Source organism: Camelina sativa, chromosome 12 (assembly GCF_030686135.1).
Source record: "Camelina sativa cultivar CO46 ecotype springtype chromosome 12, ASM3068613v1".
In the NCBI taxonomy this organism is placed as follows: Eukaryota; Viridiplantae; Streptophyta; class Magnoliopsida; order Brassicales; family Brassicaceae; genus Camelina; species Camelina sativa.
The window spans coordinates 9,696,879-9,713,317 of NC_141891.1; the positions used below are offsets into that span (position 1 = coordinate 9,696,879).

At 36.0% G+C, this 16,439-nt stretch overlaps 1 protein-coding gene across 1 annotated transcript in view; it reads left to right on the top strand.

Annotated features, from left to right (window-relative positions):
- LOC104731170 (cysteine-rich receptor-like protein kinase 5) overlaps positions 1-16,439 on the top strand; it is a 76,797-nt gene that overhangs the window by 26,243 nt on the left and 34,115 nt on the right. The gene's annotated exons all lie outside the window — the stretch shown is intronic.

Consider the following 16,439-nt stretch of genomic DNA (forward strand, 5'->3'; position numbering starts at 1 on the left):
TGCAATCAAGAAATCACAAGTCAAGCCAATTCAAAGAGAGTGTTTTTATCTAACAATCCCAGAACAGTCAAAATGCAAAACGGAAATGAGTCACAGAACTAGAAACGAGAATGCATGACGAGAAGCTAAAATGAATGAAAACGGAAACGAGTCTAAGCATAAACTAAAAAGCAAGAAAAGAAACAGTCTCAGGAATGTAATAAAAATCAGAAAGAAAGAAGTCCTAAGGATGGGAGTAATTGATGTCGGTGGAGTATCCTAGTCTATAGAGTGTTTAACATGCCACAAGCAAACCATTCCTAAACAAAATGAACAACACTTCTTAGCTACTCAAACTCAACCACTTCCAAACCTAGCTCTCGCTAGAGAAACATGATCAAGCATGGCATGAAAAAACAAGTTCATTCACATCAACAAATATCCTAGACAACTAATCTCTTAGGCTAGGAACGTAAGTCTCTGGCACTAGTTGGTCAGACATTTCATCGAACAACTTTTGGGTGCGAAAATATCTAAAACCTAGTTCCAATTGATCAGAGAGAAACTAGTATTTCTAACTCTAGTCCATAAGGGAATCATACAATCAATGCTTAAACAGTCTACATCCTAAGATCATCCACCTAATCTATACCATCCTCAAGAACTACCACACTACTCAGATCCAAAAATCATTGTCAAGGATGCAAACACAGAAAATATTGAAACAAGCATTATTAGGTAGATAAAAATAAGATGAATAACTTTGTAGAAGGAATCAAATGCAAAATCTGAATAAATCTCAAAGATATCGGAATACAAGTCTTAGAACGTATTTTTGTGGCTAGCTTAAAACCTTCTAGGAAAGAAAACAATATGAGATAAAAGATAAGATGTCTCAACCAAGACTTAACAAAATGTATTTATAGTGAAAATATGGCCCTAAAACTTAAAACGACAAGGTAAAGCGTCGGTTCGGTAATCTCCTGAAGCGTGTGAAACCAAACGTTTTTCTTCCCAACATGTGCGATCGAATCCGTGCGCGTCAAATGGAATGTAATGTCATCATGGCTCGGATGGACGGCTGAGGAGCATGGCTCGATCAGACAAGCTGGAGTGCGTGGCGGGGGAGCATGGCTCGATCAAACAAGATGGAGTGCGTGGTGGGGAAGCATGGCTCGATCAAACAAGCTGGAGTGCGTGGCGGGGGAGCATGGCTCGATCAGACAAGCTGGAGTGCGTGACGGGGAAGCATGGCTCGATCAAACAAGCTGGAGTGCATGGCGGGGGAGCATGGCTCGATCAAACAAGCTGGAGTGCGTGGCGGGGGAGCATGGCTCGATCAGACAAGCGGGAGTGCGTGGCGGGGGAGCATGGCTCGATCAGACAAGCAGGAGTGCGTGGTGGGGGAGCATGGCTCGAGCGTGGTGTATACGCATCCACTAAAACAATGATAACTCTTGAACCACACCTCCAATTGGCTTGAAATAAACGGTGTTGGAAAGATAACTCAATTCCCTACAACTTTTATGAAGACGTCGAAAGATAAATCTCACTCGAGTGGAACGGCTCGAACGGATGGCTCGGTTGACGCTTCCCGGAGATGGCTCGGTTGACGCTTCCTGGAAGTGTTGTGAGATTGGCTCGAGAGACGGTTCCGGGAGTGTTTGTGCAGCGGATGGATAGAGCGATGCGCTTCCAACGTTTCTTAAATACCTGAAATACTCCGAAATACAAAATGTATGCAAGGATGATGAAAGAACTACCTAAACATGCAAAGTGTATTGAAATGAATAGAAAATTATGCAAACCAATGAGTTATCATAGCTAAATGCATGAAAAATATATGCTAAGGAGAGGCAAAATATAGACATATCATATAACTAGCTTCTTTTGTGCGTCCAATACAACTTGTGCATATTTACTTCTTTAACTCTAGCTTTTCTTATGTAGTGAAACCCTAGAGCTTATGTCAGCTTACCTTGCAGACTACACAACTCGAATTATGTTTGGGGTACACACAAATATAGGCCTAGTTTATGGTTCAGACTAAATAAGCCTATATGAAACAAATATATACAACAAGATCCTTGGAATGGATTAGTTTTTTTTGTCTGTGCAACTTAGTTCTTGATGTAGCGTATGATTCATTATTGTTGGGCTTTGGTGTTGTGCTTCTTGCCCAACAAGCTACGGTCTTGACGTTGATGTTTAGATAGCTCTCAATTAGGATTTATGTTAATATTATATTTTATTTTGGAAGAGGATATACTCTTTAATTTTTAGGATTAGGATTAGAATATATAATATTTATCTCTTCCCTTAGTTTTAGATTTGATCTTGGCCTTATAAAAGGGATCGAACATCATATGTATCGATAGCTTTGACATTGAATTATTGATTAATAAAGTTGAGAGTTTTTTCCTTTATAAACGAGCTTTCGAACACGGGGAAGAGTATTCCCAACCTAGTTAACGAGTTTTCGGGCACGGAGAAAGTATTCCCAAATCTATCCTTTGAATCGCTTTCGCCTCTGCATCAGTTCTAGTCTTTAGATTGTGTTTAGAGATGATGGGTTGAGGAGGAATGTAACACCCGCGAACCAGTTTTTGTAATTTTGGTGTGGATGTCGATCGACACCCTTGGGGGCATCGATCGACACCATGTTTTTCCGGGTTGGTCAGGTTTGATTTAATTGCTGGTTGGTTCGGTTTGGTTCAATTAAATCCCTAAATTGTGTTATAAGCGTCTAAGGATGAATTAAGGGTTTCAGAGTCTCATTTGGTCGCCGTTGAGTGAAAAGAAAGAGAGAAAAGAGAGAAAAACGTTTCTGAGATTTCTGGGCTTGTTCTTGGAGATTTTGGAGAGATCTGAGGCTGTAGAAGTGATAGCTGTTGCTGGGAACGAAGGAGAATCTCCTGGAGGTGTTATTCCATCGTTTTCTCAACCCCAATCTTCTGTTCTTGAGGTGAGTGCTTGACCATGGTTGATCTAAGCATGAGATCTCCTTTGTTTTGTGTGATTCCTTGTTGTATGTGGTGTTTGCTTTCTTGGGTACATTGTATTTGTGATGTCTAGTGAATTCCGAGATGGTTAGACGAGTTTGGGGTCGAAATTGCGTTGATTGGAATCGGAGTTCGTCGCTGAGTTTCGCGCAGATCGTGTCTGCAGAGGAGGAATCGATCGATACCACTTTTGAGGAGCATCGATCGGCACCATCTTGAGTAGCATCGATCGACACCGGTTTCAGCATCGGTCGACACCAGTTCCTGTAGCATCGGTCGACACTGATTTAGCATCAGTCGACACTAGTACCTGCCGAGTCTTATTTTTCCTGGTTTGATGTATTGATTGTGTTCTTGTTGTTTGTTGACTTGGGAGTCTCATATGCTTGTGTGTATAACTCAGTAGATGAGAGGACGGCCTCACTAAGTATTTATGATAATACTTACGCATCTCAATTGTTGTTTGTGGTGTGCAGGTAAAGGAAAAGTGTGATCGTGGAATCAAAGGCGATGAGGAGGAGGATGTTCTAGAGGTTTGATTGATTGTGGTCTAGCTATTGTTAGGTTGCTAGTATTGAGTTGATAGAGCATTGTAGGATGTTGGAACTTTGCTATTTCGTTATTGGTTATTGGATTATTGTTGTTGGTATTCTTTTGGTTTAATGGAAATTGTTTTATTTGGTTATCCGTGGTTATTGATTGTTGTTAGGATGTTAGTGGGTATGGGACCACTAGTAAATTAGGCCATTAAAAAAAAAAACGGGAAGGGTTGTTTCATTTTGGTATCATAGCCCTTACGGTTCTAGGTCTAGGGTTCATTGTGCTTTTGCTGTTGATGTTTAGGATTCCATGCTATGGTTGATTGTGTGAGTTGGTCAATTGTGTGTGGCATGAAGTCCTAGAACATCCTCTTCGAGCCTTCAATGAGATTCCACGGTGAGTTATTGTTATGTTTCTTTGTGTGGTATTGATTTGTTTTCTGCTTGTTAGCCTCTGTTCTTGGAAGATCAGTGGTTAAGGTGTTTGAGTTGTTGGTCGTGGACGGGGACGCGGTCGTGGTCATTGTCGGGCGGGATCCGAGGCCAGCGAGTGTGTGGTCCAGAGTTCCACGAGGAGGTACGTCAGAGGGTCGCAAGCGTATCAGGAGGGACCAGAGGGGATTAACCGGTGAGCGTGCCGGGGGTGCTGGGAACCCAGGTGTGGGGTTGCAGCAGGTGGAGCCCAGGGTCGAGATGATCGCTTGGCGGATCTGTTGGCGTGCTGTTGGAGCGGTTACCGAGAGGGGTACCAGTGTAGGCTCCAGTTGTGCCGCATATGGCGGGGTGCAGTCGAGGGCTGCGAATGTTGAGGACTTTCCACCTTACGTTAAGAGGATGGAGCGGTTGTAGATGACCGGTATGAGATTATTCTCAAGAGGTATCGGGCCTAGAGGGGCGAATAGGTGGACATATGCAGTTGGAGCAGATATTTCTCTGTTTGGTGGTTAATCCAGTTGGATATTATCCTGGTTAATCCAGTTGGATATTATCCAGTTGGATATTAGTCGTTAAGGATTGTTGCTCCTGAGGGGATGGTGATTCGTCTGAATACCGATAGCTCGAGGGGCTGAGGGCTCCGAGAGTGGCAGAGGGGATGTTGTTCTCCTGAGGGGATGAGTAGTTCCCCTGATACTGAGATCTTGAGGATTGCGGTCCAAGAGTGAGACGGTATAACTCGAAGACGATGGTCTGAGAGTGAGATCGGTATGACTCGAAGGTTTCGACCTAAGAGTGGAAGAGTTGGGAGCAAGCAATTCCTAGGACGTGAGTATAAACATAACGACGGAATGTAGACCTCGAGAGTGATGATGGTTTAATCTTGGATTTTAGGATTATGTTGGCCGGTGGGCCAGGGTTTTATGACCGGAGTGGTCAAGAATGTGTGGCTGATGTGTCAGGATTGAGTGGCCGGTGGTGCTGGAGTCCCGGGAAGGAGGGCTGCAGCAGATATGAGCCGGTAAGGGCATGGTTGCCAGGTACATAAGATTCACGAGAAGCCTTCATGGCAGGATAAACTAATCGTTGCGACGATGGTGGATGAAGTTCATTGGAGATGGACAAGGTTACTAGACTTAAGGTTTTGGTAAGCTTGCTGGGGGAAAACAAGTCAAGTAGGTTAAGTTAGCGGTCTGCAAAGCATTTGATACAGTGAATCGGAATATGCGAACGTATGGTACTTGTTTGTTTTATTACGCTCGTATTGATGATTTGCTGTGGAGAATAGCTAAGCGGAAAGCTAATTTTGGATTAATCTATCTTGTGGAAGTTTTCCCTAAGAGACAAGTTACTAGAGGTTCTTGGACGAACAAGAGGGTTGACATTCATGTGGCTTCGAGTTGATGTCGGCATACTTGAGTGTTTGTTTGGCAGAGCTGAAGAAGCAGCTAGAGGATTTGTTGAGTAAGGGATTCAACCGTCCTAGTGTATCATTGTGGGGAGCGCCAGTGTTATTTGTCAAGAAGAAGGATGGGAGTTTCCGGTTGTGCACTGATTATCGAGGTTTGAACCGGGTCACTGTGAAGAACAAGTACCCACTTCCTAGGATTGATGAGTTTTTGGATCAGTTGAGGGGTGCTACTTGGTTCTCTAAGGTAGATCTGGCGTCGGGTTATCATCAGATACCGATAGATGAGGCAGATGTGAGAAAGACGGCTTTTAGGATGAGGCATGGGCATTATGAGTTCGTGGAGATGCCTTTTTGGGTTGACTAACGTACCAACAACGTTTATGAGATTGATGAACAGTGTGTTTCAGGAGTTTTTGGACGTGTCTGTCATCATTTTCGTCGACGACATCCTAGTATTTTCTAAGAGTCCTAAGGAGTATGCAGTGAATTTGAGGGCAGTTCTGGAGAAGCTGCGGGAGCAGAAGTTGTTTGCTAAGTTGAGCAAGTGTAGCTTTTGGCAGCGTGTTATGGGTTCTCTGGGTCACATTGTTTCTGCAGAGTGAGTTTCTGTAGATCTGGAGAAGATTCAAGCTATCAGGGATTGACCTAGACTACAGAATGTCACTGAGATCAGGAGTTCCTTGGTTTGACAGGTTACTACAGGACCAGGAGATGAAGTCTCTGGTAGGAGAGATCAGTGCGTTGAGCTTGTGTGCGGTTTCTCGAGAACCATTGGGTTAGGAGGCGGCTTATGGAGCGGATCTTCTGAGCAGGGTGTGGTTGGCTCAGGAGAAGGATTTGGGGCTGGTGAATGTCTCTAAGGATATTGATTCAGAGTATCAGGTCTCAACTAATGGTACTATCTTGGTGCACGGTCGGATTTGTGTGCCCAAAGATGAGGATTTGAGATAGGAGATCTTGAGGGAGGCTCATGCGAGCATGTTTTCTATTCATCCAGGAGCGACTAAGATGTACCGTGATCTCAAGAGGTACTATCATTAGGTCGGGATGAAGAAGGTTGTAGCTAGTTGGGTCGCGAGGTGCGACGTGTGTCAGCTGGTGAAGGCTGAGCATCATGTTCCAAGCGGATTACTAAAGAGTCTACCCATTCCATAGTGGAAGTGGGATATGATCACAATGGATTTTGTGGTAGGATTGCCAGTGTCACAGACTTTTGATGCTATTTGGGTCATTGTGGACTGGTTGACTAAGTCAGCATATTTTCTGTCCATTAAGAAGATTGATGGAGCAGCGGTCTTGGCTAAGAAGTATGTGAGAGAGATAATCAGATTGCATGGGGTGCTAGCGAGCTTTGTGTCTGACAGGGATTCTAAGTTCACTTCGGTGTCTGGAAGGTATTTCAGGCAGAGATGGGCACTGAGGTGCATATGAGTACAACTTATCATCCCCAGACAGATGGACAGTCTAAGAGGACGATCCAAACGCTGGAGGATTGCTGAGGATGTGTGTGTTGGATTGGGGTGGCCATTGGGCAGATCACCTGAACCTGGTAGAGTTTGCTTACAACAACAGTTATCAGGCAAGTATTAAGAGGGCTCCTTATGAGGCATTGTATGGGAGGCCGTGTTGTACACCATTATGTTGGACTCAGGTGGGGGAGAGGAGCATTTTTGGTGCAGATTTTGTTCAGGAGACCTCGGAGAAGATTCGGGTTTTGAGGCTGAACATGAAGGAGGCTCAGGATCGGCAGAAGAGCTACGCTGATAAGAGGAGAAAGGATCTTGAGTTTCAGGTTGGTGATAGAGTGTACCTCAAGATGGCCATGTTGCGGGGTCCGAACAGGTCATTGACGGAGACTAAGTTGAGTCCGAGGTACATGGGTCCGTTCAGAGTGGTTGAGCGGGTGGGACCAGTGGCATACCGGTTGGAGTTGCCTGAGGTTATGCGTGCGTTCCACAAGGTATTTCATGTGTCGATGCTGAGGAAGTGTCTTCACGAGGGTGATCAGTTGTTGGCTAAGATCCCTGAGGATCTTCAGCCTAACATGACTTTAGAGGCAAGACCATTGAGGGTGCTCGAGAGGAGAGTCAAGGAACTTCGGAAGAAGAAGATTCCTTTGATGAGAGTCTTGTGGGACTGTGACGGAGTAGAGGAGCAGACTTGGGAGCCCGAGGCGAGGATGAAGGCAAGGTTTAAGAAGTGGTTTGAAAAGCAGACCGCGACTTGAGCTTGTCTAGCCGGGTCCGAGTTGTAGTCTGTGGCTGGAGCGGCTACGGAGTATTCCAGCCCATCTCTCTTGGTATTTGGTCGCTTAGGGGTGGTTGGTTGTGCGACTAAGTATCAATATGAGGTGGTGCTCGGGATGCAGGTTGATGGCTCTGGTTGTTGTATTTTTGCTTTTTCTGATGTAATTTCGTTGAGATTGTAACGATTATGACATTTTTGAGATTAATAAGATGAGTATTTTTTTCTTTATGTTTGATTGTTGCTGTCATGGGAAAAGAGAAATAGCTCGGGTTTCTATTTTTGGAAAGTTTCCATAAATAGAAAGTTTCCACAAAAGGAAGGTTTCCAGAATCAGAAAGTTTCTAAAAAAAGAAAGTTTTGTGGAAATGTTGAGGTAGATCTAGCCGGGAGATACTCATTGGCATCAGTATTTGTTTTGCTCAAGGCCATGCGGGCCCAACTCACGTGATACCGATAGCTCGATGGACTTTGTGGCCAGAGAGTGGGAGTGGTATGTTGCTTCGGATGACGATCCGAGAGCGCGCTTGAGGGTGACGACCCAAGAGCGGGATATGTGAGGCTCCCTGGATACCGTAGCTGTGAGCCGAGGCTCGGCAGTGAGCCGGTATGTCTCGAGGGTTGCGACCCGAGAGTGAGGGGAGTGTGTGTGAGTGACTTGCTGGATGCCAAAGCTTAAGGCGGTTGGCCTGATAGCGAGCCGGCATGATTTATTGGTTGCGACCACGGACGGGGGAAGCACTGAGTTGTGAGCAAATAGTGTTTATGATGCGAGTATATTGGCTAGTGGGAGACCTCGAGGGTCAGTAGGAGGTGTGCGGGCTGTTGCGACATTGGCACGGGAAACCTTGGCTAACGGTATTTAGTCCGGTCTGGGGACGTGCGGGCCGTGCTGACGGTGGCACGGAGGTCCTTGGCAGATGGACGGTATTGTGGGATTCGGGGACGAATCCATGTTGGTGGGGGAGAATTGTAACACCCGCGAACAAATTTTTGTAATTTTGGTGTGGGTGTCGATCGACAATCTTGGGGGCATCGATCGACACCATGTTTTTCCGGGTTGGTCAGGTTTGATTTAATTGCTGGTTGGTTCGGTTTGGTTCAATTAAATCCCTAAATCGTGTTATAAGCGTCTAAGGACGAATTAAGGGTTTCAGAGTCTCATTTGGTCGCCGTTGAGTGAAAAGAAAGAGAAAAAAGAGAGAAAAACGTTTCTGAGATTTCTGGGCTTGTTCTTGGAGATTTTGGAGAGATCTGAGGCTGTAGAAGTGATAGCTGTTGCTGGGAACGAAGGAGAATCTCCTGGAGGTGTTATTCCATCGTTTTCTCAACCCCAATCTTCTGTTCTTGAGGTGAGTGCTTGACCATGGTTGATCTAAGCATGAGATCTCCTTTGTTTTGTGTGATTCCTTGTTGTATGTGGTGTTTGCTTGCTTGGGTACATTGTATTTGTGATGTCTAGTGAATTCCGAGATGGTTAGACGAGTTTGGAGGAGGAATCGATCGATACCACTTTTGAGGAGCATCGATCGGCACCATCTTGAGTAGCATCGATCGACACTGGTTTCAGCATCGGTCGACACCAGTTCCTGTAGCATCGGTCGACACTGATTTAGCATCGGTCGACACTAGTACCTGCCGAGTCTTATTTTTCCTGATTTGATGTATTGATTGTGTTTTTGTTGTTTGTTGACTTGGGAGTCTCATATGCTTGTGTGTATAACCCAGTAGATGGGAGGACGGTCTCACTAAGTATTTATGATAATACTTACGCATCTCAATTGTTGTTTGTGGTGTGCAGGTAAAGGAAAAGTGTGATCGTGGAATCAAAGGCGATGAGGAGGAGGATGTTCTAGAGGCTTGATTGATTGTGGTCTAGCTATTGTTAGGTTGCTAGTATTGAGTTGATAGAATATTGTAGGATGTTGGAACTTTGCTATTTCGTTATTGGTTATTGGATTATTATTGTTGGTATTCTTTTGGTTTAATGGAAATTGTTTTATTTGGTTATCCGCGGTTATTGATTGTTGGTAGGATGTTAGTGGGTATGGAACCACTAGTAAATTAGGGCATTAAAAAAAAAAAACAGGAAGGGTTGTTTCAAGGAAGAAGAAGAACAACAATGGTGTGACTGTAGGAAAAGAAAAAAAATGGAAAAAAAGAAGGGGAAGTTCTAAGTTTGTTTTATAATCGCTATTATATTTTGAAAAAATAAGATAAATTAACATATTATTATTATTTTATTTTCGATGTACATAAAAAATTTAAAACTTATGTAGTATGAGTTCAACTAAAGAAATCAAATTTTCTTTTGATGATAATATATTTGGTGCAATCATCCCATGTATTTTCATGCCATATATTTTTGCAAATTGTAGTCATATTTCAAAATCATTGTGATAACTATTTTAATAAAATTTATTTTGTGGTCTTAGTGATGCATTATTTTTATTCATTTATAGTGATAGGTAAATATATTTAAAACATTTTAATTGAAAAAATCAAAATAATAAATATTAGGTCTGAAATGTCTCATGCATATATAACTAATTGAGTCTAACAATATATTATTAGACTAATACATTTTGCATAAAAATATAATAATAAAAACAGAAACTAATTTATTAGGTTATTATATCTTAAAGTATTCAATTGTGTATATACTATGATTTATATAAAATGTTAAAGTTACACTTAGAAAAAATAATTAACATTTTATGGCATTATAAATACATAAACATAAATACTATTTCTTTTGTTAATAAACAGTAAGACCTACAATTAAGTTTCCTCTTTTCAATCTATATAATATATATACTTCTATTATAACATAAAAAAAATTTGACGTTTTACTTTAACATTATTTAAGCTATTGTCTAACATTAGTAAGATAAGTCATTAATTTTCTGAAAAATGAATTTTTGTATGAGTTTGAGATCAACTCAGAATTTAATTTAAAAATATAAATTTTAAATTTGTAAGCAGTAATTATTAAAAACTTAATAATTCATCACATATACATGAAATCATGAGGTCAAAAAGAAATTAAAAAATCATTTAAATTTATATTTTTATACAAATACTAAACAAAATAGGAAATGACTACGATTGAATGTAACAAACAATAAACTATATTTTCTCGTAAAATATGATAAAAATTAAACTATAAATTGTATATTACCTTTATACCCTATTTAAATAAGGTAAAAGTTTTATTAAGTTAAGATATCATTTGTTAAATCGAGGAAAAAAATGATATTGTAAAATTTACAAAATTATGTGAGATTTGAGATATAGTTAAAAACAATGATATTGTGAAATTATAAAATTATATGAGATTTAAAATATGAGAGTTATAGTGAGATATATGTCTTTCTTTTAATAGATAATACAGAAATCAATGTACCAAAGTAACTATTTGAGAAATACAAAAGTGAAATAAGTGCATATCAATAAATTTTTAACAGGTTCTTTTTTTTTCAAAAAAAAAGGTTCTATTATATTAAATTAAGTTTGTTGAGAATACTACTATGATTTTATTATGACAAACTAATTTTTTTAAAGTAGTGTGCTTTAAATGTGAGATACAATGTAGTTTATAGGAAAATCTGATGGGTAACAATGTATTATTTCAATGTGTAACGTATTCCTATGTAATTTTCCAAATCATAAAATTAAAACTCATTTAATTAAAAGTGAATGTAGTTATATTGGTGGATCCATAGTTTGATTCAAAAGTATAATATATTACACATTGATCATTTAAAAGGAATATGAACATCTAGTGCTCATATAAAACTTTTAAATAAAATTAATATTTTTAAAATTCTTTATCAGTAAACTTGAATTATTTTGTTAAAATATGTGAATTTTAATTAAACTTATGAAAATTATAAACGAAATATGAATAAATTAGTAAGATGTTAGAAATAAAATAAAAAATTGAAAAAAATGTTAAATATATATAATACTTTCTAAAATAAAATATAGATCAAACTCTTACAATATTTTTTATTTGATATGTAACCCATATAACAACATTTAGAAAAAAAATTTAAAAAATTGAGATTTGAGATATGGTGGGAGAGGAGAAAAGAATACTTATATGATGATAACCCAAATTAGATAAAGGAGATGAATCCTTTTTTAAAAATAACAGTGTTAAATTATTACAATGATATTTCATATGGTTTTGTAACTCATACAGCAGCAACAACAACAACAACAACAAAATAAAATAAAAAATACAAAAAAAAGATTTGAGGAATAGTGAAGATATTAGAGAATGTGAGAACGGAAGAGTGATAAAATACCAATATGAGAGAATGATTATTTATATGATAAGAATTGATGGCAATTACATCACATTTAGGTAGTGAATGGTGAGCATCAAAAGGCGGTTTTTAACTTATTTTTGTAAAAAACGCACTATGGTCACCATTCAAGTTTTTTAAAACATATAAGCGTTTTTCCAAAAAAAAAAAAAAAAAAGTTTTGCGGTTTTGTTCAGCAAAATATATGGTGGACCACTTTAACAAAAATCCATAGTGTTTACCCAGTGGTTTTTGAAACCACAAAAAATAATCTAGTTTTTTACTTTCTTTTTAATATTTAAATAATATATAATTTATACAAATATAGAAAAGCAAAAATAAAAGAAAAACACATATATTTTTTTTACTCTCCTCTCTAGTTTCTATACTTCTCACTCTCTCCCTAACATGTAACATTTTTTAAACACTATTATATAACATTTGGTTTGTATATGTATAAAGATATTTATTTATTAATATAAAAAATCAAAATATAGAATTATACTAGTTAATAATACTTAATATAAAATCCGTACCGCAAATTATATTTCACCAATCAAACAATATTTTGTACCACTTATTTTGGAATAACCGCACTTGTCCTGCAAATACATTTGTCCCGCACGTACCGCAGTTGAACCGTATCGCACTAGCAAAATTTTTGTTCCGCACTACTAAATCCGCGGTTACCATTCAGACCCTTAGAATTATGGGAGTTACATTTATAATTTATTTTGTTTGAATAAAATTCAACTAAAATTCATCTCACATGGCATATTATTCTATATTTATTATTATTTCATACTTAAACTTATAAATAATAAGGTTAATTATGTTAATATATTTAATATCCAACAATAACATATATGTATATATATATATATATATCTATATATATATTGCCAACAATAACATATATTACATACAAAATAAAAAATACAAGAAAAAAAATTAAATACATATATAAGTAAATATAGAACAGAAATAATTAATTTAAACAATTTTTTTGGCGAAAACATTACTTACTATGATATGGAGGGAATATAAGAACCTCTTGCATTATTCTATATCTAAAATTATAAATTTAGCAGAAGAAGAATATATATTCAATATATGGACATTCATATCTTAAAACAAATCTCAGTATAGAGTTTGGAGATAGGAAATCTGTAAATAATAGAGAAATATGAAAGCAAAAGTAACAAAATAGTTATTCACAAAAAAAAAAAAAAAAACAAAAACAAAAAAACAAATCATCTTCACCAGAAAAAGGCTAGAGTATACTGCATATATTTTATGTGGGTTAGGATAGGTAGAAGCAACTATTTATAATAAAAAAGATTTCTGTGGGTTATGAGTTTTTAAAAAAAAATTCATATGTTATTGTAGTAATTGCACAATATGTAACTGTCAATTGAAAATTGACACAATCAATTAGAAAAATCATAATGGTAGTAAGTAGATGATTAACTTCAAAATGAATTATATGGGCATTTAATAGTAGCAAGTAATATTGTAATTATGATATATATGCATAATATGTAACTGTCAATTGAAAGTTGACACAATAAATTAGAATAACTAGATTTTAACCCGCGGTACACCGCGGGATTATGTATTTTTGTATATTTTATATAACTTATTAAAAAACATTATGTTGGATTAAATATATGTTTTAATTTTTTTTAAATATTGAGATATTTGTAATTTTATTTTCTTTATCTATTTAAAAATTATTATTTTCATTCAAAATTTAATTAATCAAAATTTTTATTTTGGAATTTAATCAATCAAAATTAGTTGTTGTAAAAGTAAACATCTGTTAATATGTATAATACTTTGTAATTAGTATAAAATGATTTAAATCTATTCACCAATTTGAAATTAGTTAGTTTTGTCTATAGTATGATGGAGCGGATTAGTGTTGGTTTTTAACTCCTTTCATATAAAATTAAGTTTTAAAATATTTTGTTTGTGTTTTTAGACCAACCCGCAAAAATATATAAGTGTACTAATATTAAACTAATTCCCATCACATTCTTATGGTTATTTTTAGTCTAGGTTTGGACCCGTGGATAAAAAAATAGTTAGTTTTGTATCTGAGTATGATGTAACGGATTAGTGTTGGTTTTTAACTCCTTTCATATAAAATTAAGTTTTAAAATATTTTGTTTGTGGTTTTAAACCAACCCAAAAAAATATATAAGTGTACTAATATTAACCTAATTCCCATCACATTCTTATGGTTATTTTTAGTTTAGGTTTGGCCCGTGAATAAATAAAATTTTCCATAAATTATTGTTGCTTTTTTAGTATTGTGCATATGTTAAATTGCTAAAATCTGTATTTACACAGATTTAGTTTTATTATCACAATACTAAAAAAGCAAAAATAATTTATGGATATTACTCATATGAATTATTGATATTACTCATATGACTAAATTTGATGTATTTACTATTTAAATTGTGCAACAGGATATATATATTTGTATTTGACATCATAACTCTATAAATGACACATCTTTTTTAGTCAAAAAACATATATCATTTTGTGGAGGTTGAAACAAAAAAAAATATATATATATAGTACAGTAAAATCATATATTATTAGTTTATTTTTATACTTTTTTCTACCCATTTTGACATTAATTGATCTATCCATTTTAACATAGAAAACATTAAAAAAATTATTTATAATGGAAAACATGTATAATGCCAAACTAATTATGGAAAATCGAAATTAAATAAGGTAAGATACTTTAGTTTTTGTTTTCATTAAAACATTTTAAAACTTGTAATTAAAAAGGAAAATAGAAATTGATGTTGTTCATATATTTAGGGAAATATATATTTTCATACTTGATTTTCCTAGTGTCATTTTTATTTTATTTTTTTGTATTAAATGTTTTAATTACAGTGGCATTGTCTGTAAATAAGTCTGAATTTTAAGCCTTCTTCTAAAAAATGCTGTGAAAATAATAATATAGATCATAATGGTGGTAAGTGGGTGATTAACTTCAAAATGAATTATATGGGCATTTAATAGTAGCAAGTAATATTGTAATTATGGATTTGCAATTATGATATATAAAGAAAAATAAAATAAAAATATGACAAATAAAAAAAATATTAAATGAAAATCAGCCAATAAAAAAAGAGTAAAACCTTACTTTTATATATATGATTTAGTCGTTTAAGTTCTAAGTAGAGACAATGTGATGTCTGATGTGGCACAAGAATTATTATTATTGGTCTATGTGAGTTATATTAATCCAAATATTTTGATTGATTATTGATTTTAATTGATGTGTCTGACACTAGCTTGAATGAAGAAACTGACACTGACTTGTTAGTACCTAGAGAAAAACAAAGAAGTTTTATTATATTGATAACTAGATTAGGTACCCGCGCGTTGCGCGAGATTTTGATTTAAAACTATTTTCAAAATGAATTTTAAATATAAATATGATCATTTAAATATTTAAAAGATTTTACTTTCAATATGTACATTATTTTCTAAAAGTTTAGTAGAAAAAAAATTAAACATTTTTCACTATTTCTCTTGTTATCTTCTACTTTCTTTTCATGTTCTGTTGGATCACATGTAATATATTCGATTATGAATTGATTCTCAAGACATATCATATCTATTTCATCTTTACTATTCCCTTTGTTTAATAATATAGGATGTGTTAAAAAATAATTTTTATTTCATAATATAGGATGTTTTTAAGTTTTTATGCAACTTTTAATTTAATATAATATTTTATATTATTATATTATGTAGTCTTGTTTATGATTTGTTGAACTTTTTAAAATTGTACACTTCTTAATATGCGTATTTTTAGTTAAAACATCCTATATTTACAAATTGAAGAAGTATCTTTAAATACTCATTTTTATAAGTTGCATGTTCTTCTTCGTTATAATGACATCAAAATATCTAGGGGAGATGTTTGTCATGAGGTTTCTTTAATTGCGTTTTGGTGCATGTAAAATTGCTTTATAGAGAACAAATCTTGCCTTAAGCCTCTAGAAAGGCTGGCAGGGCACTGGTCGTACATTGTGTAATTTAAGTTCTAGAAATTCTGTCATCTTTCGGAAAAACGGGTTTTTCATACCCCGACAATAGTCCTGTGTTGAATTCATACATTTGACTAATAATCTGGCCTAAACATACCTTATGTTTCTATATATTTGAATTCCACACCCCAACTTCGAAACTAATACACCAAGTATAATTTATGTGCCAAAAAATACAAAAACGTGTTTCACGACTAACTCTGTTAAGCTTCCGTTTAAGCGTTCTGACGTGGATTCCACATGTGCAGAGCGATCCAGACGACGTCGTTTTGACAAAACGGAGAATGAAAAATTTTGGCCAAAACGACGTCGTTTTTTATTTGTCTCAAAAAATCTCTCTTCCTCTCTCCCGAAACTCTCTCTACGGCGGAAGAACCCTAGAATTTGGGGGTTTTCAATTTCGACCCAATCTGAAGGAGATTATCGTCTTC